This window comes from Rhinolophus hipposideros (genome assembly GCF_964194185.1).
Source record: "Rhinolophus hipposideros genome assembly, chromosome: 12".
In the NCBI taxonomy this organism is placed as follows: domain Eukaryota; kingdom Metazoa; phylum Chordata; class Mammalia; order Chiroptera; family Rhinolophidae; genus Rhinolophus; species Rhinolophus hipposideros.
In genome coordinates this window covers 4,306,673-4,334,536 of record NC_138058.1, presented here as the reverse complement: position 1 = coordinate 4,334,536, position 27,864 = coordinate 4,306,673, and the positions used below count along the sequence as shown (strand labels likewise).

The following is a 27,864-nucleotide window of genomic DNA, read 5'->3' as shown; positions in this document are numbered from 1 at the left end:
GTCACCAGTACTAGGACAAGCTGGCACCAGATTTCTCCTGATAAGATGCCCGAGCCGGTCACAATGTCACTTCTGGAACATTCCTGCCCAAAACGCATACCTTAAATCTAATTATGTGAACATATGATACAAACCCAAATTTCAGAGTATGCTGAAACATACTCTGTATGCTAAAACATACAGAGTCTTGTATGCTAAAACAATGTCAAAAATCAAAAACCACAAAGAAAGATTATTCCAGATTAAAGAAGACTAAAGAGATAACAAAATACAATACATAATTTTGGATTGGATTCTGGACTGAGAAAAATAATAGCTATAAAGGACATTATTGGGACAATTGATAGAATTTGAATGTGGGCTGTAGATTAAATTATAGTATTATATGATGTTGAATTTTTGTGATTTTGATTTTGATAACCACACTGTGGTTATTTAAAACAATGTCCTATTTTTTTGGAAATATACTGAAGTTTTTAGAGGTAAAAAGACATTTAAATTTCAAATGTTTCAGAAAAATAGCACAAACAGAGAAGGACAACAAAGTGGCCAAATGTTATGAATCCAGGTGCAAGGGATACAAGTTTTCTTTGTACTATTCTTGCAACTTTTCTGTGCTTGAAATTATTTCAAAATACATGTTACAAAAAAGAGACACAGATTTTTAGAGAAATGTCACCCAAATGCAATCTGTAGACCTTGTTTTTATCCTAAATGAAATAAACCAATTCTAAGACACATTTTTGAGACAACCAAGACAAGTTTAACATGCTCTAGGTATTACCTAACATCAAGGAATTATTATTGATTTTGTTGGGTGTGACATGATACTATAATTATGTTAAGAAAAAAGTCCATATTCATTTGAGATACATTCTGGAATATTTATAGGTGAAATGATATAATTTCTGAGGCATGATTTAAAATATTGTAGGAAATATTAAAGAGGTGGGGATAAATGAGTTAAAACTGGCAAACTCTTAGCAATTTTTGAGGCAGAGCGATGGCTATATAGGGGTTCATTGTTCTCTTCTCTCCTCTTTTGTGTATGTGTGCACATTTCCATAATACCTTTTGTAAACTTTCAAAAGAAGAAAGAAAAATCTTTCCAAGAAAATATTTCTTTATTGGATGACAATGAAAAATGATTAGTATTTTGGTTTCTGTCATTTTCTCTTCCATTTTGTTTTAACATTTGAATGCAGGTTGAACTGACACATTTTAAACTAAGCAATGTTTCTCTCTAAAAAGAATTGCTGTCCCTGTGCTGTCATATTTTGAGAGAAATTTAATAATGAGGTCAATTATTCAAAACATTCCTGTGTGCGCTCTGTATTCTTTCAGTGATAAATCCACTAATAAGTGGTTCAAATGACTTCACTTACCGTCCACTGAGCATATCACACAAGGCAGGTCCTGTCCTAGTCCCCACATCCTGCTGTGAGGAGAAAGCACAAGATAGCAGACATATGCAGAGGGTAGAAGCAGTGCGGTGGGGGGTGTGGCCCAGGACGCAGGGCCAGTGGAAACACCTGTATAGGTCTGCAGGGAAGAAGCAGGAGGGCAGCGCTGACAGTGGGAGGGCTGTGGGTAAAGCTTGCCATGGGCCCTTAAAATCAGCAGCAAGATCCTTGCCTGGTCCTATAGTGAGGGAAAGTCATTCTTGGCAAAAAGTACAAGCATAAGCAAAGGTCCTAAAGCTAGAAACAATCTAGTACTGCAAATAAATATTCAAAGCTAGAAAACAGGATGTGAGAGGGAGGGCAGAAGGAGAGCATGTGCCAGAGAGGACATGCCACATCACAGAGGGCTGGTCTGGCACACCCAAGCTGAAGGTTCTCCACAGCCCAGTGGAGAAGGGTCTAGAAGGGACATGGCTGGTGGCAAAGAGAGGATCATGGCAGAAGATAGAGGTGACGGGGGAGTCTGGGACACCCCAGAAAATGACAAATATGAGAAGGGGAAAATTGGTGGAAATTGGACCCCCCTGGTTTTGGGATAAGTTGAGCACTAAGAACTAATCACACAGGCCAGCAGGAGTTTTCCAGCAACATCAGAAGACTGGCCCTAGGAACAGAGACCACCTGCGCAGAGTGAAGACTGAAAACAGAAGAAAGGCCAGAGGTAGGAGGAAAGAAAGGAGGGACAGCTAAGAAAGGGAAGGGGAGGAAACTAGAAAGAAGGCAAGGTGCCCTCAGCTTGATGTTGTTACTGCCAATTTGCAGCTGCTGAGCTGGTTCCCAGGATTCCAGAGGTAGTTTGTAACCCTAGAACCACACAATGGCATCTCACCTGCATAGAGATCCAGCTTGACTGAGGTTCCATTAATGCAACACTCTAACCTATTAAGCTATGACACGTAGGATATGTTTGACAGCCGCTAGTTATTTCGACTGTGTCTTATGAAGAGTTAAAAGACTGTGGTGTGAATTCTGTGTGAGGATGCCTGCCATGATTTCCAGCAACCTGTGGGCCGATTCTTCAAGCATATTTCACCACAGGAACTTCATTTCTCAGCTCATAGCCATGAATGCATAAATCACTCAATATTAAAATTCATCTTTTTCAAGCCTCACCCTCTTCCTGTCTACTGTCTAAGGGAAAGACATCTTTCCTAAGTGTCTTATTATGAAGACACTTTTAAGGGAGACTAAAACGTCTTAAATCTCAAAGCTATTTACTGTTCTAACATTTGCTCGTACTCTGAGGGGGCTTTCCTCAGTGCAGTGAGGGAGATGCCCCAACCATACTTTCCTGAGGTATCTCTTTACTCACTCTCACTCCTCCCAGTGGTGTTGGAGAACTCTCATGACACTTACAATTAAGAGACTTCTGTCTGAGCCACAGGACTCTACTTGAGAATTTGTGACTTAGTTATATCCCTTCACTTCTCAGAACCTCAGTTCCCTCCTCTGTGTTTGTATTAGTTTTCTATTGTTTAGATGTGATGTGACTTCTGATAAGAAACATATATTCGGTCTTCGTCCCGATTTCTGTCACAGAGCTCGTAAAATCTTGGAATTTCCTAAGTAATGAGAGTAATAAAGGCGTCGTTTCTTACATTAATGAGGTGACTTTTGGACGGCACATAAAGGTGGAGGCTGGCTGCCAGTGGAGACAACCATGTGATTTGAGGGTTGGAACTTTCAGTCCTATCCACTGACCTCCTGGGAGGAAAGAGGGGCAGGAGATTGACTTCAATCACCAATAGCCAATGATTTAATCACTCATGGCTATGTAATGAAGCCTCCATCAAAACCAAAGGACAGAGTTTGGAGAGCTTCCTGGTTGGCGAACATGTGGAGATTTGGAGAGAATGGCACACCCAGAGGGGGCATGGACGCTCCCTACCTTTTCCCCATACCTTTCCTCATGTATCTTTTCTACCTCTCTGACTATCCCTGAATTATATCCTTTTATAATAAACTGTTAATTTGGTAAGTAAAATGTTTCTGTGAGCTGCTCTAGCAAATTAATCAAACCCAAGGAGGAGGTCATTGGAACTTCCAATCTATAGCCCACAGTGCAGAAGCACAGATGACAACCTGAACTTGTGACTGGCATCTGAGGGGGCAGGGGGCTGGGGGGGACGAGACAGTCCTGCAGGACTGACCCCTTATCCTGAAGGATCTGATGCTATCTCCAAGATAGCTTCAGAATTAAGTCGAATTATACGTCACCCAGCTGGCTTTGGAGAATTGCTTGGTGTGGGGAGAAAAAACCCACACATAATTGGGTGCAGAATTGTTACCCTATAATAAATTACCACACCCTTAGTGACCTAAAACAACACAAATTTATTATCTTACAGTTCTAGAGGTCAGAAATCCAAAACTGGTGTCAGTTGGCTCAAGATGTCGACAGGGCTGCATTCCTCCTGGAGTGAGGAAGCTTCTGTGCCAACACTTTATTTTTAATAATAATATTGAAAGTGGATAAATTTATTTTTACATTCCTAAATGTTCTTTAAGTTTTTAAACTTCTAGAGCAAAGTTGTCCAGTAGAAAATATAGTGTGAGCCATATGTGGAATTTAAAATAATCTAGTAACCACGTTAAAAAGTATAAAGGAACAGGTAAAATTCATTTTAATAACATTTGTGTTTAATTCATTGTATACACAATATCATTTCAACATGTAATTCATATTAAAAATGTATAATAAAATATTTTTTAATTCAGTATCCTAAATCCAGGATGATGTTTACATCTTCAGCTCATCTCAATCCTGATTTGTTGCATTTTAAGTAATCAATAGTCACTCACCTGTGCCAATTAGCTACCATATTTGACAGCATAGTTCTAAAGCATATTTCTCTATTACTAAATAAACTCTTTATGTAATTCAGAAGGACTTGAAATTTAAATATTATTAAGAATTTTAATATTTAATTTACCTTTAATTTTGGATCACCACTGATTATCAATTTATTTATAAGTCAAAGAAAGATAATTGTGGCATCATTTGTCTCCCTTTAATATAGTGTTGGGCTTTACATTCGTTGAAGGTTAATATATTTAACTCCTTGAAGAATAAATGAAGCTCGTTTTTCCCCTTTTACTGAAAGTTCATTCTGTTAAGGAAATATGAGTGCCAAAGGCTCCTATACTTGATTCAAGGTAGCTATTGCTTTATAAATAGTTTAAACAACTTTGAATTGTATCTTTTCGTCATCCGTCATAAACAATTTATTTTAATAGCATTTCAATCTTTACTAAAGACAGGAAAGCATCTGGTTTTATTTGAGCTGGGCCTATTGGCTCAGTGAGAGAAAGTTATGTTTGGGAATCTAAGCTTGCTGGTTGAGGCTATGGACTCAATGTATAACATCCCTCAAATACAAGATTTAGACAGGATTCTATAAGGTGGGACAGGTAAGGGCAAATGAGTACACAGAAACCTTTCAGTACTGCTAAAAACAAGCAAAAGTTTATGCTGTTTAGTGACGTTATTTTTATATTAAAAAGGCACATAGTACTTGTAAAATAAAACTATAATTGATATCACTAGGTTCCTCTCAACAAAAGCGTATCAACCAGCTGGTATATGATTCATTGTTCACATGAATATTTTTAGACTTGTTTTGACTTGTGCCCCAGCTGGTCTAGGGTGCATTTTGGGAACTAAAAGGTTAGTCTACAAAAGGAAAGAGTAAATAATTAGTAGAGTGCTTAATATCAACTTGTGATTGCCCATTTAATTGTTCAACAATCCCTATTTATCATGCTAGAAAGCAACAAATGGTCTGCATTCTTTGATAATATTCTACTGATGGATATTATTTTTCTCATTGTTTAGATATGCATTCCCCATGGTGAAAAATGAAATTATAGGACTCAAATCTATCTTTTCCTAAGACTGTTAGTTTTGCACTGTTAAGAAATAACACAAGTACTTAAAGAAAAGGCACTTTTCATTCATGCTTTTATTCAAGAGATAATGTGTGTTATTTCCTCTTGACATTGGTGGAATAACTTGTCTCAAACCAGCTCCTTCATTGTGAATAACTAGGAAACTGGACAAAATAAATAAACGTCTGTTTGAAGATCCCAGAGAAGAAAGAAACTTAAGAAGGTGAGCAGGACAATTGATCTGACTTTTTCACTTTGAGATATTTGCCAATTAGAAAGCAGACTGAGCCAGACCATGAACTCAAAAGCAGCAGCTGAAAAGCTACCTGGAGCTGGATTCCATTTTAAGGAACTGAACGGTGGGAGGTGATGATCAGGAAAACTGTGGTCCAGAATCCCAAGAGAACAAGGGACCCAAGTAAAGACACAAACATTCCAGTGTGGACTGCAGAAGAGCACCATTTTAGAAATAGGGATGTCATAAATAAGCTACCCTCGCAAAGAATGAGGCCCAGCTTCAAACCAGCTCAGTCTCTAAATTTATTACAGGGCTCATCTTTCTATAAGGAGCAAAAGTAAATTCTCTCTTGAGAAAGATAACATCACATAGAGTCTCCAATTGGCTCTAATTATATATACAGAATATCTGGCATTTTTGTAAAAATAACCAAGGACACAAAAAGACACATAGTGACTGAAGACTAAGAGAAAAGCAAAGAGACACAAAAAGAGACTATCAAGAAATCTAGATATTGAAATTTATCAGGTATAGAATTTAAAATAACTGTGATTAATTTCTTCAAGAAATTAAATGCAAAATAGAGAATTTCAGAAAAAATCCAGAAATAATAAAATGGTATATGAAGTTCTAAAACTAAAAAATACATTATCTGAACCCATGGATGAGTTTAATATTAGATTAGACACAGATAACAATACTTTAGACAACTGAAAAATAGAAGGAACATTTCTGAGATGAGCCAAAGAAGGATAAAAGAGTGGAAAATTCACAAAATACTATGAACAAAATATTTTTAAAACCTTGAACAAAATATTAGAAAATATAACCAAGCAATACATAAAAAGGATCACAACCAAGTGAGACTTTCCATGAAATGTAAGGTTGACTTAGCACCTGAAAATAAAACAATGTAGCTCACCAAATCAACAGAATAAAGGGAATAAAATGATAATATTAGTGTTTTAAGTAAAAACATTTAGGAAAATCAAATCCATTTATTATTTTAAAAATTATTAGAAAACTAGAAATAAAAACACATGTTCATAACCCAATAAAGAATATTTACAAAAGCCTATGGTTAACAAGCCAAAAATGAAATTAAGAAAACAATTTCTTTTCCGTTAGCATCAAAATGAATAAAATATTCAGATAAATTTAACAAAAGAAGTACAAGACATACATTGAAAACTATAAAATATCATTGGAAGAAATTAAAAACTAAAATAATTGGAAAGATATTCTATATTCATGGATAGAAAGATTTAATATTCTTAAGATAGCAACACTCCCCAAATTATTTTACAGATTCAATACAATGTGTAGCAAAATTCCAAGTGTATTTTAAGCAGAAATTGACAACTGATCCTAAAAATTCATATGGAAATGAAAGGGACTTAGACCAGCCAAAAATCAGAACAAAATTAGAGGACTCTCCCTCCCCAGTTTCAAAACTTGCTGCAAAGCTAGTCTCATGACTGTAATTGGAATAAAGAAAGACATATAGACCAATAGTGTAGAATTGAAGTCCAGAAAAAAAAAAGGTTACATTTTGGTCATTGTCTTTTGACCAGAGTGCCAAGATAATTCAGTGGATAAAGAATAGTCTTTTCAATAAATGGTGCTGGGGCAAGCAGATTTCTACAAGTAAAAGAATAAAATTGGGCCTCAACCTCATATCGTGTATATATATATATATATATATATATATATATATATATATATATCCTCGAAATGAATCAAAGAGCTAAATGTAAGAACATGATATAAGAATATAAGAATATGTAACACTAAATCCTTTTTAAAAGATTTTTATTAAAATATATAACTAACATACAATATTTCATTAGTTTCAGGTATACACAATAGTTATTCAACATTTATATACCTAAAGAAGTGATCACCATAAGTCCAGCAACCATCTGACACCATACTACGCTGTCACAATATTATTGACTATATTCCCTATGCTTTACTTTACATCCCCATGACGATTTTGTAACTACCAATTTTTACTTCTTCATGCCTTCACCTTTTTCACCCTGGTTGGGTCTCCCAAACCCCCTCACATTTACCACCTCAAAAAACTAGTACCCATATGACACCATACACAGTCATTACAATATTATTGACTATATTCTTATGCTATACCCTACATCCCTTTGACTACTTTGTAACAACCAATTTGTATTTCTTAATCTCTTCCCTTTTTTCACTCATTCCCAACCCCCCTCCCATCTGGCAACCATCAAAATGTTCTCTGTATCTATGAGATTTTTTTTCTGTTTTGTTTGTTTGTTTTGTTCTTTAGATTCCACATATAAACAAAATCACATTGCATATGTTTTTGTCTGTTTGACATACTTCACTCAGAACTGTACCCTTCAGATCCTTTGATGCTGCCGCAGATGGCAAGAACTCATTCCCTTCCCTGGCCAAACAATATTCCATTATATATATGTACCACCTACTCTTTATCCATTCATCAATCAGTGGACACCCAGGTTGCCTCCACATATCAGCCATTGTAAACATTGCTACAACGAATGTATGGATGCGCACATCCCCTCAGAGTAGCATTTTGGATTTCTTTGGATAATTACAAAGAAGTGGGATTACTGGGCCCTTCTTGTTACTCGTTATAGCCTTTGTTTTAAAGTCTATTTTGTCTGGTATTAGTGTTGCTACCACAGCATATTTTGTTTGTTTTCACTTTCATGAAATATCTTATCCATCTCTTTACTTTCAGTCTGTGTGTGTCTTTTGATCTGAAGTGGGTCTCTTGTAGGCAGCATATCTAAGGGTCTTGTTTTCTTATCCATTCAGCAACCCTGTCTTTTGATTGGAGCATTTAATCCATTTACATTTAAAGTGATTGTTGATTGATCTGTAGTTATTACAATTTAATGATTCATATTTTGATTTTTTTTTTTTGTCTTAAAGCAGTCCCTCTAACATTCCTTACAATACTGGTTTGGTGGTGAGAAACTCCTTTAGCTTTTTCTTGTCTGGGAAGCTCTTTATCTGTTCTTTAATTCTAAATGATACCTTAACTGGGTAGAGTTATCTTAGTCATAGATCCTTGCTTTTTATCACTTTGAATATTTCCTGCCAATCCCTTCTGGCCTGTAAAGTTTCTGTTGAGAAATCAGCTGATCGTCTTATGGGAGCCCCCTTCTAGGTAACTAACTGATTTTCTCTTGCTGCTTTTAAGATTCTCTCTGTCTTTCACCTTTGGCATTTTAATTATGATGTGTCTTGGTGTGGGCCTGTTTGGATTCATCTTGTTTGAGATGCTCTGCACTTCCTGGGCTTGTATGTCTACTTCCTTCTCCAGGTGAGGCTAGTTTTGTTATTATTTCTTCAAATAGGTTCTCATTCCTCGCTCTCCCTCTCTTCTTCTTCTGATACCCCTATGATGTGAATGTTGGTACGCTTGATGTTGTCCCAGAAGTCCCCTAAACTTTCCTCATTTGGGGGGATTTTTTTTCTTTTTACCATTCTAATTGGGTGTTTTCTACTACCTTATCTTCTAAATTGCTAATTTGATCTTCTGCTTCATCTAAACTACTGTTGATTCCTTCTAATATATTTTTCATTTCAGTTATTGTAGTCTTATTTCTGCCTGGCTCTTTTTCATGTTTTCTATCTCTATGTTTATGTTTCTGTGGGGACAAAGCCCCAAAAAGCAGTTTCTAGGCTCTCGGCCTCACATAGAAAGGTGCTGGCTCGGGTAGTAAATGGCCATTAACTGTGATTGGATCGCCATCAGCTGTGGCTATTTGGCTGTCAGCTGTAACCCGTAAGCCACTGGCCACTAATATAACTGCTGTGGCTACACTAGCAAGAAAGAAGAAATAGGGGCTAGCAAGAGCGGATTGCAGAGAGGCGGATGCCACCTGTGAGAATATAGTGGTATGACTCCCCTACTTATGGCTCCGTGGGTGTTCCTTTTTGACCTCATCACATCCTGCATTCTTATGTGGGGAGCAGGAGCTGAGACCCCACCTGACGCCCCGCATGACAAATGGCGCCGCGAGCAAGGTCCCCCGCACAACACATGGCGTAATCGGCAGGATACGGTGCCGGCCAAAGCTCTCCAAAGGGCAGTGGAGCAGTTTGTGCGTATGAAAGCTCAGTCTGAGGAAGACCAGGAGGAGCAGCTGCCGGAGAGCTCGATCCCCATGGAGGGGTGGAAAGATGTGGATGGTTCCCCCACCAGCAGAGGCCGGAGAAAGCGGATGTTGTTGCTGCCCTGTGGGCTGGGAACTGCTTGCTGAGGCAGCCCGGATGCAGGACTTTTAGTCCCAGGAGGAAACGCTTGCTGAGTCCTTCGTGGGAGATGAGGGTGAGGTCAAGGTTGTCCCTCACCCCCAGGACAGCCCTGGCGAATGACTATGGGCTATGGGGAATTGCCTTCTATCCCTAATTTAATGGACAGCTTGACTGTTTGTTTGGGAACATGCCACCATGTAGTGGAACTGGCAGATGTTTGCTTTTGTGTCTTGACTGGCCGCCATCGAGAATATGTAAGCACATTGACTGTGAGCCACTGTTGTTCCAGCACGGTACCCTGAGAGACCCAGAGAGAGTGACAGTGCTCTGAGGGCCCTGGCCATGTCCAGGAAGTCTGGTTGTGCCCAGAGAGAGTGGCAGTGCCCTGAGAGCCCTGGCTGAGTTGAGGAAGTCTGGTTGTGCCCAGAGAGAGTGGCAGTGCCCTGAGGGCCCTGGCTGAGTCGAGGAAGTCTGGCTGTGTCCAGAGAGAGTGGCAGTGCCCTGAGAGCCCTGGCTGAGTCGAGGAAGTCTGGTTTTGCCCAGAGAGAGTGGCAGTGCCCTGAGGGCCCTGGCTGAGTCCAGGAAGTCTGGCTGTGCCCAGAGAGAGTGGCAGTGCCCTGAGAGCCCTGGCTGAGTCGAGGAAGTCTGGCTGTGCCCAGAGAGAGTGGCAGTGCCCGGAGAGGCCCTGGCTGTGCCCGGGGAAACAGGTGGTACCCTAAGAAGCCCAGGAAGTCTGGCTGTGACCAGAAGTACTGGGGTGGTGCCCTGAGAAACCCTGGCTGTGCCCGGAGAGCCTGGCTGTGTCCGGGATATTGCATTCACCTCCAGGCTCCTCGCACAGGGCCCCTCGCGAAAGACTTGTCGTGTAGATTGTGAGGCGAGACCCTGTAGGGTGGAGTATGGGGACAATGCCCCAAAAAGCAGTTTCTAGGCTCTCAGCCTCACATAGAAAGGTGCTGGCTTGGGTAGTAAATGGCCATTAACTGTGATCAGATGGCCATCAGCTGTGGCTAGTTGGCTGTCAGCTGTAACCCGTAAGCCATTGGCCACTAATATAACTGCTGTGGCTATGCTAGCAGAAAGGAATGGGGGGGCTAGCAAGAAGATGGTGGCTGGCAAGTGAGGACTGCTGTGAGGATGGCGGGTTGCAGATTATGTAGATCCTGCTTCCTGTGTCTCCAGCCCAGCCGCCAGTGAGAATATATTGGTTTGACTCCCCTATCAATGGCTCCGTGGGTGTTCCTTTTTGGCCTCACCATGTCCTCACCATGCGTTCTTATGTGGGGAGCGGGACCAGAGACCCCGCAGGCCGCCCCGCATGACAGTTTCCTATCTCTTTGTTGAAGTTCTCCCTGAGGCCATTGAGCATCCTCATAACCAGTGTTTGGAACTCTGCGTCCAGTAGATTGCTTGTCTCTATTTTGTTTAGTTCTTTTTATGGAGCTTTATTCTCTTCCTTTATTTGGGAAATGTTTTTTTGTTTCCCCATTTTGGCTGCCTCTCTGTGTTTGTTTCTATGTAGGGCTGCTATATGTCCTCTTCTTAGTAGAGTGGCCTATCTAGTAGATGTCCTGTGGCACCCAGTGCTGCAGTTTTCCTGGTCACCAGAGCTGGGTGCTCCAAGTGTGGACCTTGTGTGGGTTGTGTGTGCCTTCTTGTTGTAGTTGAGACCTAATTGCTCTTTGCACACCACTGGGAGGGATTTACTCTTAGGCTGACTAGTTGTGAGGACTGGCTGTGACAACAGTGGAGGAGCTATTGTGTGGGGGCTGCCCCTATAGAGCAGGCTTTGTTTTAGCAGGGCCCTTGTCCCTGTCCTGTCTGCCCTTTGGGTGTGTCATCCTTGGAAGTGGCCAGGTAATGATCTGGCCCCATCCAAAGCTGGTCACTAGACCCGCCAGCCCTGGGGCATCCTGGGAGGTGACCCACTGCAAGCCTAGTTCAGCCTCGGGGCCACCTGACGTGAGCCACAAAGTGATCTAGAGATGGCCACCGCTCACACTGTGCTGGAAGGTGCCTTGAGAGACCAAGCTGTGAACCAACATTGGCTGTCTCTAGTGCTGATCTTAGAGCTACTCAACCAGAAGCCAGATGCTGCTCGCTTGGGTTTTGTGAACCTTTGAGAGATTTGGGAATGACCTCAGCATGAGCCGAGGCAGGCCATTTATGGGTGTGCTTCAAAGTTGGCTGGTGCCTGGTCTCAGAGAATCGCTAGGGTGGGCAGACGAAAGGTGACAGCCAGTTCGATGCAGCCTCAGATACAGCGTCTCCCTCCATCTGCGTTCAGGGAGGGCGAGGGCTCAACAAAGAAACAATGGGTTCTGCCAGCACCTCCACCAGGGAGAAAGCTGCCCCTCCAGGCTTCATCTTAAAGCTAGAAAATTCAGTTTCTCTTCATATATCCCTGGAACCTTTGGAGCTACTGTCCCACTTCCGGAGCTCAGAACAAGTGATTCCTTCCATGAGTTATTCTGTGTGCCAGCCCTTTAAGAGGAGCATCTGGGAGTGCAGCCATCCTCCGTCCCACTCAGCCACAATCTCCACTGGTTTTCACAGCCAGAAGTTATGGGGACTTCTCTCCCTGGCACTGGAACCCTGGACTGGAGAGGGCTGGGACCTCTTGCTCCTCAGTGGGGGACTTCTGAAGGCGAGATATCCCTCCTGAATTTTAATTGTCACATGCAGGTGTGGGAGTAGCCTATTCCTTGTCTCCACACCTCCTACTTGTGTCGAGGTGGCTTCTTATGTATATCTGTAGGTGTAGGTCTTTGGTTTGGCTAGACCTCAAGTGATTCTCAATGATGGTTGTTCTATAGTTTAGTGGTAATTGATGTGGTTCGAGAGGAGACGAGCCAGAGTTTATTTACTCTGCCATCTTGATCAGATAATCCACAGGGGTAAATCTTCATGACCTTGAGGTAGGTAACGACTTCTTCATTATAATACCAAAAGCACACACTACAAAATTTAAAAAAAAATAGACTTCATCAAAAACAAAATCTTTGTGCTTCAAAGTACACCATCACTAAAGTAAAAAAGATAATCCAAAGAATGACATAAAATGTTGGCAAATAATGTATCTGAGAAGAGACTTTTGTGCAGAATATATAAAGACTTCTTACAATACAAAAATAGAGGACAAATAGCCAAATTTAAAAGTGGACTAAGGATTTGAATAGACATTTTCCATAGAACATGAACAAATTATCAACATTATTAGTGGTAAAGAAAATGCAAAGCAGAACCACGTAGAGACACCAGTTCACAAGCATTATGATGGCTATGATAAAAAAGACAGATAATAAGAATGATTGGGGAAGATGTAGAAATACTAGAAATTGGAACCCTCATGCCATGCTAGTAGGGATGTAAAAATGGTGCCACAGCTTTGAAAAAAGTTTGAAAAAAAATAAACATGAAGTTACCACTTGACCCAGAATTTCACTCTTAGGCATATGTCCAAGAGACATGAAAACATATATCCACAGAAAAACAGTGTACCTAAATGTTCATAGCAGCATTACTTATAATAGCCAAAACTGTGGCACCATTTTCAAGTGAAAGAAATACACTATCATGATGAAAAAAAGAATAAAATATATATTTATGTAGCTTATTTCAAAAAATAAAATAAAATGAGAGGCGAAATTAGATACGATGCGCCCGATAGAACATGGTGGTGGCAGCTGTGTCTTAGTCCTAATGAGGGCCTGACTGCCCCCCGAGGAGGAGCGGCCCACTGAGACCTGGGTGAGGCAGCTTCCTCCAAATCATGACGTGAGACACATCAGTAGAGGTGAGATGAATTATCTGTCCTTGTGAAAAAGCTGAGTCTGTGGCAAGGAAGTGAATGTGAGAGAGATGTGCTGACAGCTGAGGGAACAATCTGGTGACAGCACGAAAGTGGTGTGCAGAGAAGTGCTGAGACCTGATGATTCGCTCGGGCTGAAGTACTGTCGAGAAGGTTCTGGTGTCACCAGAGGTTGAGGCTGACAGGAATGACTGCCAGACAGCTTTCCAGAAACTCTGCTTACAGTGGCCACAAGTGGCCCCTGCGCTCTTCTCTGCCCTGAGTGACCGCTTTCCCTCCCTGCCCCATCCTCCTACCAGATTCCCTGGGCTCACCTCAGAGAACAGCTGTTTGCACCTTGTCGCAGAATCTGCTCCCAGAAAACCCAAAGACAAGAGTATAGTGTCATACCTCCTGGGAGTTCCTACCAGGGGCACGGGTATAGCCCCAGCCACCATGGGAATCTCCAGACTCAGCCATAGGCCAGATACAATTCCTGTACTTCCCCCAACATTTGTCAGTCAGGGACGTTGTCAACATGGCTCCTTTCCTCAGAGGAGAACAGCAAAGGAGATAGACAATGAACTATCTCTACATGCATCACAGGAGCACAGTTGTGTTATCCCCAAACGAGAAAGGAAAGAAAAATAAACATTTTAACTTTATTCCATTTAATCCTCAGAAAGTCTGAAAAAGCCTATAAAGAAACTGAGATTCGATCGGGCTATGTGACTTGGCCAAGTGCACACAGCTAGAAGCTGGGAATCAGACCCAGGGCTTCCTGATTTCACAGATTCCTTTCCCTGGGCCAGTGCTTTTTGCTCAGTCTGGCCCATGGACCCACAGTGCCAGCATCACTTGAGCTCTGTTAGAAATGCAGATTCTCAGGGCCACCCTAGATCTACTGAATTTGAAACTCTGGGGTTGAAGCCCAGAAATCTGCATTTTAATATGCCACCCAGAGGGTTATGATGGCTACTCAAGGGTTGCACTCATCCTGTACTATGCTTTCTCCCAATAGGAAGGTCATTTTTTTAAAAGTCCTAAAAGGAAGGTGATTCTACTTTATGCATCAATATTAAGATATCCATGTTATGGTTTTAATTCACCTCCATTTGTCCTTACTTTATTGAATAAAAACTAGGCACCCACCATGCAGAACTGATTTCTGTCTTAGGCATGGGAGCTGATCTAGGAGTCCTAGGGATGACTCAGATAACAGATTTGTTATTAAAGGGGATTTTCCTAATTTCTGTGTCCCAACTTATACAAGGGGGAAAATGATAGCAAACAGGTCTCACCACAGCTCTGTGAGGCGTACAGTGCTAAGGAAATGTGTCCTGAGTGAACGCATAAATCTCAGTGATGGAAGGCAGGGGAGACTCATCACTGAGTTTCTCTGTCTCTCTATGTGTCATGTAAGAAATTTAAGCTAATAGGCACAAAAATGTTTTGGATAATAAATAACATAAATAGATTATCACAATGGGTTATTAGAAGCAGCAATATAAGTATAGCTAGTGGTTAAGTGTGGGCTAAGAACTTCAACTTCCTGGGCTCAATCCCAGCAGAGTTACTTACTCACCTACTAGCTACGTGACCTTGGGCAAGTCACTTAACCTCTGCTTCTTAGTTTTCTCATCTGAAAAATGAGAGAATAGTAACTATTGTGAGAGATCAAGCAAGTTAATGCCCACTGTTTGAATATCACTGAGAAATTTTTCTTGGCTTGTTCAGGCAGAATTATGTTCTCTCCCTGAACTCAGACAACATTCTGTTCACATGATCATTACAGTGTGTGCCAGTGTAACACGTAGAATACAAGATGTCCCATTACATTTAAAGTTCAGATAAAATAGAAATAATCTTAATACATCTTCCACATATTGCATGGGGCTCATATTATACTATAAATATACTAAAAAATTTTTCCAAGTTAAAATTTAACTGGTTATTCTTTTTTCTCCCCTAAATCTTCAACCCTGATTTATTGCCCCTCATTTTGTAGGGTGAGAACCATGTCTTACTTAACTTTATATCATTAGAACCCAGCAGACTTCCTGGTACACAGTAGGTGCTTAATAGATCTTTGATAAATGGGTGAAAGGGAACTACTTCCATGATAGGCAGGACATCCCACCACCACTGGGCAGCTCCAATTATTTTGTTGTTGTTCTAACAGAGTTACATGCCTTGATTGTAAGTCCAGCTAAATTTTTTCTGCAGAATCCAATGATCTGAGTGAGTAGCTTTTGCTCTCTACTTAACACGTGGAAATTATCAGGAAACTGTGCCCAAATTCCACACTGTAAATTCCACGCTGCTCATGCCTTTCTTTTCAGCATGACAAGGGCCGCCATATTAGAAAACAGAGCCAGACGTTCATTTGCATTCATTTGGCATTTTTAAAGAGCTTTCCAGGTACCGTGTATGGAACTAACAACAGGGGTGCAACGATGAATGACACAATCCATATCCTTCAACAGGAGGTTTTATAATCTAAATGTTAGAGTTAGGAAGGAAAATAAACACAAGGAAAATGTTGGCATTGAACTAAGGGAATTGAGACCTCAAGAGGATCACACATCAGTTCAAAAGAACATTTTTTCTCTTTTCAAAGCAGAGAAAATTTCCCTTGATGTGTGCCAGTATCAAGGGTCTCCATCTTCTTTTCAAAACACAGAGTGAGGTAGTTCAGATCTACAGAGATCTTCTCCCTCCTGAGACCTTGAAAGCTCAGCTACTTCACCTAACAGACTTGAGCTGAACCCTGAGAATCAACATTCCTTGCATTAAACTTTTTTTCTTTTAAGGTAGTAACAAACTCATCTTTGGAAAGTAACTCTTTCCTGGCTCCATCAAATCAGGATCCCTTTGTTATCTTACCTTATATCACAAATCGTTATGCTATTTCAAAAATAGTTTGATCTTGGATTTTATCAATCATGGGAAGAAGAGTAGAACATGGCAAAGCCATTGAGGAAGAAAGAGGGTAGGAAAGGGCCCTAACAACACAGAGAGCTTTTCTTTGCTTTGCCTTCAGAACTAAAGAGCAGCCTCACATCCACTGTGTCCCAGCTGCTCATAAAATAGTAGAATTTATCAAAAAAAATTTGGATTTTTAACAGGCCTTAAGAAGTAAAGTCATCGCATGGGGCTGAGTCAGGGAATTACAAGCATGAAAAATTATTCATTCCCTTAAATGAAGCCATATGTAAAGAATGGGATGAGTTTCAGAGATGAGAAGATTTGATGTGCTCCTACTTAGAGATGGCTTACTGCTAAGTGAGAGTCATGCATAGACACATAAATCTTCAAATAGCCCAAGATATTTGTTCTTCTTCCCTCTATTACTGGAGAATCTCATTATGCGTCTTCTGAGAAAGTGTGAAATTTTGCAGGAATTTAAATCTGGTTAAATCTCAAAATATTTTAAGTTCCACTACCCAAGATTTTAATAGATGTATAAAGGAGAAGCAGAGAAATGTTTCTGTGGCTGATTAATATCACAGATGTCTTAAACCTGGAAAGATTCTTGAGGAACGTGTTTTCTAAGTCTTGTTTTAGAAACCAGAAAGCTGAATTCCAGAAAGGGTGACGAGCTTGCAGAATCTGATCACCCTGAGAGCACACCTGGCACGTGGGCATGTAGTGATCAATAAATACTTGCTGATTGAGTACGTAAATCTCATTGACAGAAGGTAAGATGAGACCCAGTAGAACTTTATAGCCCTTCTATTTATCTTGTTTTGCTTCTTAATAATACTTAATTATTGCTTAGAGAGAATGCAAGCAAAAGTAGAATAGTATTTAAAATTCATTCTGATTACCAGTTATGAAACAAAAGCCCTTCTCCGGGCAAATTCACAACCTCGGTACTTCAGGACTTCAGAGAAGCAAGCAGTCAAAATGTTTGTCCATGTATCTGTTTCTGTATCCAAAGAACATATCCGTCTAATTCCCTACCTCTACCTAATGAAAGGAAAGGCATTAATGGATCTGAAGAGATCAGCTAATTGAGAGCAGAGCCCAGATTAGATGCCCAGTTTCCTACCTCCCAGACAGGGCTTGCTCAACAATTCCCAGCTGTGTCTTGGCTTGTGGGAGACCAGGCTCTGCGCTTCCCAAAGCAGCTGCCCTTGAATGAGAGGAAATGAATGACGCACAGAATAAATATTACACAACAAACTCACCTAACATTTTCATCTTCATCCTAAATAGCGTTATAGCTCTATGTGTAGTTATTCAGTTAGCAACCATGTTTTGATGACCCACTATGTGCAAGCTGAGTGCTAGGGATGGCACTGGGTACAGTTGGACAGGCAAGCCACCTGCCCTGTAGTCTCCACTCCAGTGGGAAGAGAGGACTAAAGGGGAGCCTAAAAAACTCCAGAAGCTTCCAAAGAGTGAATTTTTGAGTAAAATGTTATATGTGAAGAACTAAGAAGCAAGTACATTTAATAATCAGGTGAGGGAGAAGAAAAAGACATGGGATATCAGGAGAAACAGGCTTTTTGTCCTACAGTTAGAAACTTACGAATGTGCATTTATATTGTCTCAGTAACTTCTCTTGAAGAAAAAAGGAGCATGTCTGTCTCTAACATGCCCATTTTGACTTGTAACATTAGAGTCTTGCTTTGGCCAATCAGAAAATATATAACTCTCCCAGGGGTTGGCTCCTCATTCATAGTGACTGTTATTCAAATTAGCTGGTCTTCTCTAAATTGCCATCCCCTGGAAAGAAGGAGGCACAACCTATTTCCTGTTCCCACCCTCATTGCATCTACTACAGCAGTTTTCAAATGCCTCGGTCTCAGAAACTCTTTCCACTCTCAAAAGTCATTGAGGATTCCAAAGAGCTTTTGTTTATCTAGAGTATACCTGTCAATATCTTCCATAATCAAAATTAAAACTGAACAAAAGTTAAAGCACATATTATTAATTCAGTTTTTAAAGAATAAATCTACCACAAGTTCATATAAAAGGTATATTTTTGTGAAAATAACATTTTTCACAATAAAAAATAGTGAGAAAAAAGAGCATTGTTTTATTTTTTGCAAATCTCTTTAGTAGCTGTTTTCCCATATCTGCTCCTGCAGTCAGTTTACTTCAATATATTATTTTGGTTGAAGTAGATGAATACAATCCAAGCTTACAAAACTGGGCTGTTGGAAAAGGCAGGAGTATTTTAACAACCTTTTAAAGTACTTGTGGATGTTCCTCTTTGCTACTACACCCAAACTCAACAGGTGGAACTTTTTAAAGTGTTAGTTGCAGTGTGCAATCTGAACCTATATCAATGAATTTTATATTCATTAAAATCATTTGTCTGTCTTGTATTTTGAACAGGTCTTTCAGCCACACCTCATTTTGTAGCATCATGCTTTGGTCAAATGGAAAATATAGGCTCATTGAGTTACACAGTTCTTCTAAACAGTTGATTCATTTCATTTTACAGTATCAAAAAGTCCCATGTGCTAATGTTGCCACTGATCTCATCAGAAAAGTCTGTAAGTACTGAAAAGATATTCAAGTTTGCCAAACTTATAATTTTCACTTAAGATCTTGAATGTTATGGGCAGTAAATGCTTTCACTTGTTTTTCTTGAAATGACAGACTCAGTTTGTTTATTTTTTTTTGAAATGTATGCCAGATACCCAATTTTAAATAACCATAGTTTGTCTGTCAGTTTTCCCTTTGAGTAAAAATAGTGTCCTGAGAAGAAAAAGCTGCTACCTGAGCTTGTAAATGAATCACACATGTGCTTTTCCCAATTACCTCTGGTGCAGATGGGTGTCGCTGCTGTGATTGGTACTAAGACGTCAGCAGTTTTAACCCACTAATGCTTTGGCCACATAAATGCAAATGTCAACACAGTGAAAAAGGCAAATACAACTTAGTGTTGTTATGAAAACAGGTGTGACCTCTTAGACTTACTAAAAGGGGTCTGTGGATCACACTTTGAGAACAGCTAACCTGCCAGGCCCATAAAGAGCCAAGGTCCAGCACACTGGAGTTTCATTCTGCAGTTCTCTACACTTTATCCCTGGAGCAAGCCCTCTCACACAGTTATTGTTCCAAGAATAGTCTTCTGTATGCCAATTAGAGCTAGATTTGTGTTCTTGAGACCAGAATTCGGTTTGAGTTTAGTAAAATTTCTTTTAGAAATGGTGATATGGGAAGATAACCAAAGTGACTACACATCAACAAACATATATTTCACTCAGAACTTTGTTCTTGGGAAGGGCATACAGCATATTCTCTGTCCTTGAGCTATCTGCCATTGAGCTGGCAACATAAAACAGAGACGCAGGGTATACCATAGTACAAGACAGCACTTCCTGTCAGATGACTGTGGACGAAAAACACAGCAGCTCTTTAGGGAAAGGAAGGCTCACTAAAGCCTGGAACATCCACAGCTTCTTTAGTAAGTTTACTGAGGACCCACTGGGTGCCAGACACTGTTCTAGAGACAAGGGACACCAGGATAAACAAGATGAAATCCCTGACTTCATGGAATGTAATTTCTAGGCCAGAAGACAGGCAATAAACATATATGTCATATAATGACAGGTCTAATCAGTAAATCTACATGACACAGATTTACAAGAGAAAATGACCAAATTTAACTACATATGTACATATGAAAACTACACATACCTGAGAGAGTCAGGGACAGAAAGTTAAAATGAGGTATATCTCACATTCTGAGCTAAGAATGAGGTAAGGCACCTTGGGGCTTCAGAGGGGAAGAAGGTCTTTGCAGGAGGATAAGAAGAGCAGATGTTCAGTAATTAACAGTTTGCCCTGCCATTTTAATAGGTCATAAATGTTATCTCTGATAATCTCTTATTATGGGCAAGACCCCTATTTAAATTCTTCTAGATATTGGGAGGTGGGGAAGAGAAGTTTCTCTTGAGCCTGTAGGGTCTTGGTTGCCTTTAGCTCAATATAATCCACTTAACACATATGTATGTCTTGGGGCGACTCATTCTCATCCTGAACCCCTACAGGAGCATGAAAATCCTATCCAGTCACATTATGAAAAAATTAGCATATGCATTTTTTAAAACCAACATCTCCACCAGGATCTTTCTTCTGAGGTAATATGGGGATTAGGAGAGAACAAGAAACCATGTTCATGCAGCCCTTCAAAGTCAAAGGAGAAATGTGGATTACACAGCAATGTGAACCCACATCAAAACTGAATGTCGTCTTTCAAGGTCAAAGAGCCTCAAAATGGTTATTCATGAACAACATGTGCCCTCAAAGCTTTGTTGTCTTCATGGTCTTAATGGCATTTAACTGGCTCGCATTTTAACTCAATAGCATTCTGAGAAGCAGACAGAAATGTTGTAAAAGAGGTAAAAAGCTTTTTCAAAGGGAATTATGTTCCAGGAAGAGAAAGTCATCCGGAAACACTTAGGAAACTCTCATGCCTCTGAGTCTGGGGAACATTTCTGCACTGCAGCTAACCTCTAGACGTGCCTGGAACTCAAGGACCATCGTTATCACTAAGAGAGAGCAGGAAGACCCTCATCACAAACCTCCTCCTAGATGTCTTCATCCTGTGCAGGCTCCCACCACCTAAGTAATTAGAGTTGGAAGAGACCTCAGAGCCCATTTGTCCAACAGCCCAGCCAGTGTAGGGGCCCCTTCTACACAGCTCTCCTAGAGTTCTCTTGGCTCTCAAGGACCATGCACTTGGCTGCCATGTTTTGGCAAGGAGTTTAAGAAATGGAAAAAGCAACAGAAATTATTCAGCAAAAACACATATCACCAAATGGACGAATGTCACCGAGTGAAACACAGGGAGTAGAACCAAAGGGTTTGACGGAGAAAATATTTCCCATGAGGTACACAAGCTTCAGCTGTGAGCCCCTCCAGGGAGCATTCACTCTCAGCGATCCTCTCCCTCTGAGCCCTGCTGCCTCACAGCCTTGATGCCCGCAGCACCTTGGATGCCCCCTGAGGCAAGGCCCACAGCTCCCACAGCTCCCACTCTCTTCTCTCCACTGATCTCATCAGTCCCCTCAGCATGAGACCTCCTATCAATGCACCTTCTCTCTGAACCCCAATTGCGGGGACACGAGCAGAATCAAGCTCATATCCACACACTTACATTTCCCAGCTAGGACAAGACTCCTAAGACCTGGTACACTTTACAATCAGGGACTAACTGTTGGTGGGTTGTGCTAATGGGAAAAGGGAAGAAGACAGAAAAAAGAAAAAGAGAAAGACGTCTTGAATGCAGTTTCTCCAAGGCTTTGTTAAGATCACTGGAATCATTTTGACTGGCAGAAGGGTGAGAAACATTTGTTCAGTACGGAATTCAGGATACTTCTTTTAGTAAATTAAGATTAGCTGGAAAGGACCTTCAGGAAGCAGTCCTGGGTGAGGTCACTTGGAGCCCTTCTGCAAATTCAGGAAGGACCCAGGCCATGTGGGTGGATGTTTCTGGGTGAAGTACTATGAACTTGGCTGCTCATAGACATGCCTTTTGAAGAACTGTATGGGCGCGTGGCAGGAGCAGGCCCATGAGCGCTCTCGGCAGCAACAGACCAGCATCCGGTCGGGAGTAGCAATTATTTCATGCTAGCATACATATATCTACCTGATTTATAAGAGCTATATTTAAATTCCTTTATGAGATAAAACAATTTATTTTATAATCTATTTAACCAGCCTCTCATTTCTAAGCATTTAGATTTTTGTCTATTGTTAGGCTACTACAAACGGTGGCACGATCATGCACCTACGTGCATGAATATGAGTCCATGTCTAGCAGTTGAATTATGAAATTTAAAAGTATGTGTACTTTTGACAGATATTTCCTAACTGCCTTCTAAAGATAGACTTATAGTCCCACTAGCAATGTATGGGAATGCCTTTCCTCAGCCCTGGTGCATTACCTAACTTACTGACCTTGAAATATTATCTGACATAGCTGATAAATGAAAAATGGTATTCGTGATTTTAACTTATATTTCTTTCATTTTCAGTGAGCATCCATTTGAGCATCCATTTATGTGGTGAAATATGGTGATTTTTTTCTTCAGCAAATTGTTTATCCATGTCCTTTGCACATTTTCTAAGATCTTTTTCTTATTGGTCAGCTAATGATCTTCCACAGAAAAATTAGGTCCTCGTTATGTGCATTGTAAGTGTTTCTTTCTCCAGTTTGTCATTTCTAACATTTTAAAATATGTTTTCTGCTTGTGTTTTTTTTTTCCTAATGTAGTCACATGTATTAATGTTTTCTTAGTATGGCTTCGGGGTTTTAGGTATTGTTTAGAAGGACCTTCCACCTCTTAATATTCTTTTTAAATCTATTCTCCAATGCTGATCGACGTTTTTTACATTTAAATCTCTAAGTCACTTGAAATGGATTTGATGTCTAGTTGTAACTTAAGTTTTGGGGGCTACTTCAGGACTGTCTATATTATTCCAGCAATTTGTTAGTCTATTCATTTGCCATCATCAAACTTTGTTAATATTATGGCTTCAGGATTTAGAGCCTAATCCTGTAATTAATATTTATTGAGCAAATATTATCTTGGTTTTAAGAGACTCAAAGAAAGTTTGGACTCCACCCCTGCCCTCCTGAAGACAAGGAAGTGGCTGTTGCTCGGAAACTGAGTTTATCCTCCTCTACAGCTCTATAACTGGCTGCCTGCTGGTTGTCCGTGGCGCTCAGAGAACACTAGGTAAAGAGACAGAAGTTTTGGGAGTGGAGGACAAGACCCAGTTCTTGGCCTTGGGGAAATCTCAGGTCATTCCCACATCCTTTCTTCCCCAGTATGGATTTGATCTCTGTGTAGATTTCTAAGACATGTTTTTTTTTTTTATGCTCTAGGCAAAAACATTTTGAAAAGTTCTGAAATAAAGGTCGCTATTTGACATTTCTTGCTTCAGATCTAGCAACAGTAATAGCCTAACCTGCTTATTTCTTCTCCAAAGTCTATGCAAAGTGTCCTAAGCAGCTGAGTCTCCGAATCACCCTCATCATGTCATTTGCTCAAATACAGAGAAAAGCTAAACATTTTCTGCACTCTTCTCAAAATAACAGCAGAGTAAGAATCCACTCCCCCAGATAATTGACTTTAGTAATGCCTTAGAGATACAGCAAGATTAAGCATTTAGCTGCCACTTTTGGGGGAACTCAAACATACACACACACACACACACAAACACACACACACATTGTGCGGGATTTAATTTTTTCCATTTTTCTTCCCCAGGTGTGACTTCTATGTCACTCCAAACATAAGGTAAGATAAATGACTTGTTTCTCAGCAGTTGTGGGGTAGAGGGTATAAGTAAGATTGAAACAAAAACTCTAAAGGTGAGCTCTTTCAAGAAAATCAGCAAATGACAAATAACGTAAAAGATAATAGTCAGTGACTAACCTCTGGCAACTGGAAAAAGATCACACAGATGTCTGGCAACTTGTCCTGCTCGGACCAGGATTCTAAGACTCCGTGGAGCTCAGAAACTCAGGGTAACTAGTGCTGAGCCTCTCCACAAGTCTACTACAATTATACTTCGCCTCCCCTTCTTTTTGGGGAGCTTTCCCCAAGTTCAAAGTGTAAACCATTTTAGAACTGGTTCAAACAACTAGAGGGATTTAAGTCAAACCTGAAGTAAGTAGAGTAAATCAGTGTTTCTCATGTTGAAAACAAGACCACCAGCCCAAAATGGAGTCGCTCATGCTAAGCCCCCACATCACTAAAATCAAGACTTAATTATTCTTTTGGCTTTTCCAGGAATGGAATCTTATACTAGTCAATCAGGACTCATCTGAGCAGCATTAGTGACGTGACATGCCTGATGGACCCCTGTCATCCCCTAAAGGAATGTGACCTTGCAATAATCAATCACTTTTTTCCCTAGTATAACTTCCTTGTTCCTGGTCTTTACTGCCTATGAAAGCCTTCCATTTTGTACAGGTCCTCGGGGCTCCTTTCTCTCTGCTAGATGGTATGCTACCCAATTCATGAATCATTGACTAAAGCCAATAAGATCTTTAAAATTTACTCAGTTGAATTTTTTTGTAACAGTTCATCTAGATATACATATAGATAGATAATAGGTGGATGGAGAGATTAGATGATTGATAGATAGATAGATAGATAGATAGATAGATAGATAGATAGATAAAAGAATATAAATAGAGCCATTTTAAAATGAAGTCAGAGATGCCAACCCAGAGGAACTACCTTTCGTGTCTTACTCCTCAAACATTTGGAATGTTAAAATAGGGCAAAATAACCTTTGGACTGGGCGTAAATCAACGTGCATCCCAAACAACTGTTTGGAAAGGTAATAAGAATGACTGATGACTGAACATTGAAAACATTCTTTGTAATTAACACCACTATATTAGCTTATCTTCATGTATAGAAATTCCTTCTTTCTGTTGATGTCATTGTTCCCCTTCTCTTTCTCATAAATACCCCTTGCCTTCCCCTCCTAATTAGAAGACTATTTGGGTTTCTGCTTGAATCAGTGCTTCCCAAATAGCTATTCTTTTGGATCTCAAATAAATGCTTGTTGCCTCTCCCTTTGGCCTTTTGTCTTTAGCTTAACAATAGATGGGTAAGACAAATATACATCTAAATTTTCAGATGCATCATGAGCTGAGAAGAATGGAAGAGTTGTGAAAGAAATTGGATAAAAGTAGGAAGGAGGCAAGAAAATAACTGGGTGTGAAGCAGGTTCTGTGAACACACTGTATGGGTTAGTAAAAACTAATAAGGTAGACTTTAATCATCAGTTTGTAAGAACTCATGAAATTGCCCTTTGCCAATGACCAAATCGCTAACCAATCAATGACGTGCAAATCTAGCCTTTTGTCTGAGGACCAAATCAAAAGCCAATCTATAAAGTACAATTTTACTCGACAGCATACCTTCTTTTTATCACTGTTAAATATTTCAATCTTACAAAATGTATAAATTTTAAATATACAGAATAAACATCCATCACAGAGCTTAAGAAATCAAAATGACACAAATACAATGGAAGCTGTCCCAATTTCATCCTTTTCTTCTCCCAGGCCCTCCCCATGCTCCTATTCCCAGCTCTTTAGGATTTGGTGTTTTTAATTGCATGCCTTTACCCTTAAGTACATTTCTATGAGTCCATATACAATGTATAGTTTTCTTTTGTATGCTTTTAAGTTTTGACATAACTGATACACTTAGAGTATTCTTCTGCAACTTTCTCTTTTTTTTGGGGGGGGGGGAGGGAACAGGACTTTATTGGAGAACAGTGTGTACTTCCAGGCCTTTTTTCCAAGTCAAGTTGTTGTCCTTTCAATCTTAGTTGTGGAGGGCGCAGCTCAGGTCCAGGTCCAGTTGCCGTTTTCTAGTTGCAGGGGGCACAGCCCACCATCCCTTGTAGGAGTCGAACCGGCAATGAGAGGACACACTCCAACCAACTGAGCCATCCGGGAGCTCAGCGGCAGCTCAGCTCAAGGTGCCGTGTTCAGTCTTAGTTGCAAGGGGTGCTGCCCACCATCCGTTTCGGGACTCGAGGAGTTGAACTGCCAACCTTGTGGTTGAGAGCCCACTGGCCCATGTGGGAATCGAACTGGAAGCCTTCGGAGTTAGGACAATGGAGCTCTAACCGCCTGAGCCACCGGGCCAGCCAACTTTCTCTTTTTAGTTCAAAATATAATTGAAATGTATCTATATTTTTTCTGTCTTCCTCTGGCTCATTATTTTCACTGACTTGTATTACATTAATAGGTGAATCACATTTATTCATTTTCCCTGATAGACATTTAGGTTGTTTCCGCATTTCAGGCTCTTATAAAGAATGTAAAAATAAACATTCTTTGATACTTTTAGCATATGTGTAAACATTTCTCTAGGAACAAAGGTAGGATTGGAATTTTGAGGTCTAAATACAACATAAATTTTTAATCCTCTCTGTATAATTTTCTTGATTTATCTATACACAACAAAAAATGATTGTTATGGGACAGAGATAAAAAAACATTTAATTTGGCAGTATATTTAATTCATTATAGAGACTGTCCATCCTTGTTTCCATATGAAGAACTATGAGATTACTTGGAATTATAAAGCATACTAGAACTTGATTGAAATACATTGTGTTTGTTTTTGGTTTTTTTCCTGTGTGATACAAAGCATAAATATGAAATCCTACAATTGTTTCCAATTGTCTGACATATGTAACCTAGTCATTTGTCCTGGTAAAGCTGTCATTCAAGTACAAAGGTGGCATTCAAGCATTTTCAAATGTGTCATGGGTCATAACACCTATGAGTCATCCCTGAAGAACCATCTTAGGAACTAAAACTAGCAACTAAGGGACTAATAGAGAAAGGATAGAAGCAGGGCAGGTGGGAAGCACTGAACCCATTTAGAAAGATCTAAAATTACAAAATGGCAGTAATTATGGTTCAAAATTTAAACATTATACAACAACATTGAACAAGAAATATAAATGCAAAAATGTGAATGTGGAAGAAGTCACAGAGGTCTGGGAGTGAATGGAAAATTGCTCAGTTCCTTACTTTCTACTTACAGAATTATGTAGATTCTTCTTAATGCCAGTAAATGCCCTGTTTCCCCGAAAATAAGACGTAACTGGACAATCAGCTCTGAAGAGTCTTTTAGAGCAAAAATTGATATAAGACCCCGTAATATATTATATTATATTACATTACATTACATTATATTAGTTATATTATATGAGACCAGGTCTTACATTATATTAAAATAAGACCCGATTTTATATTAAATTTTGCTCCAAAAGACACATTAGAACTGAATGTCCTGCTAGGTCTTATTTTTGGGGAAACACGGTAGTTTATTTCTTAATTCCACAAACATTTCTTGAGCATTTACCATATGGCAGTCTTGCTGCTGTAAACCACGACAAGAGTGAAGCCATATTAAAATAGAACCAGAGTAGCCATTTTAGAGGAATAGCCCTGCACATCTTGTTTTTCTTTAGCTTTTAAACGGGACCAAAATGCCAACAATCCAAGAAGTCAGTAAAAATAAGAATATCGCTTGTGAGAACTGATGAAACTGGACTTTTCCAACAATCAAATTTCTAACCAATTAATAAAGTACAAATCTAGCCTTTTGCTTGATGACCAAATCTCCAACCCATCTATGAAGTACAAATCCAGCCTTACCTCATCCAGCACCAATGAACTCTTAACAACTCTT

General features: G+C 40.0%; 1 long non-coding RNA gene across 3 annotated transcripts; it reads left to right on the top strand.

Moving 5' to 3' along the window:
• Nucleotides 1-1,842: 1,842 nt before the first annotated feature.
• On the top strand, nucleotides 1,843-26,765 carry LOC308505923. 3 transcript variants are annotated; one of them, XR_013994640.1, is made up of 7 exons: nucleotides 1,843-2,124; nucleotides 17,222-17,355; nucleotides 19,113-19,164; nucleotides 22,657-22,814; nucleotides 23,222-23,361; nucleotides 23,896-23,925; nucleotides 24,421-26,765. It is a non-coding gene; the product is annotated as an uncharacterized lncRNA (long non-coding RNA). The 3 variants fall into 3 exon arrangements; XR_013994641.1 differs by having other exon boundaries at nucleotides 1,865-2,124; nucleotides 19,004-19,164; nucleotides 24,421-25,217; XR_013994642.1 differs by lacking the exon at nucleotides 1,843-2,124 and having other exon boundaries at nucleotides 17,211-17,355; nucleotides 19,004-19,164; nucleotides 24,421-25,217.
• Nucleotides 26,766-27,864: the final 1,099 nt, after the last annotated feature.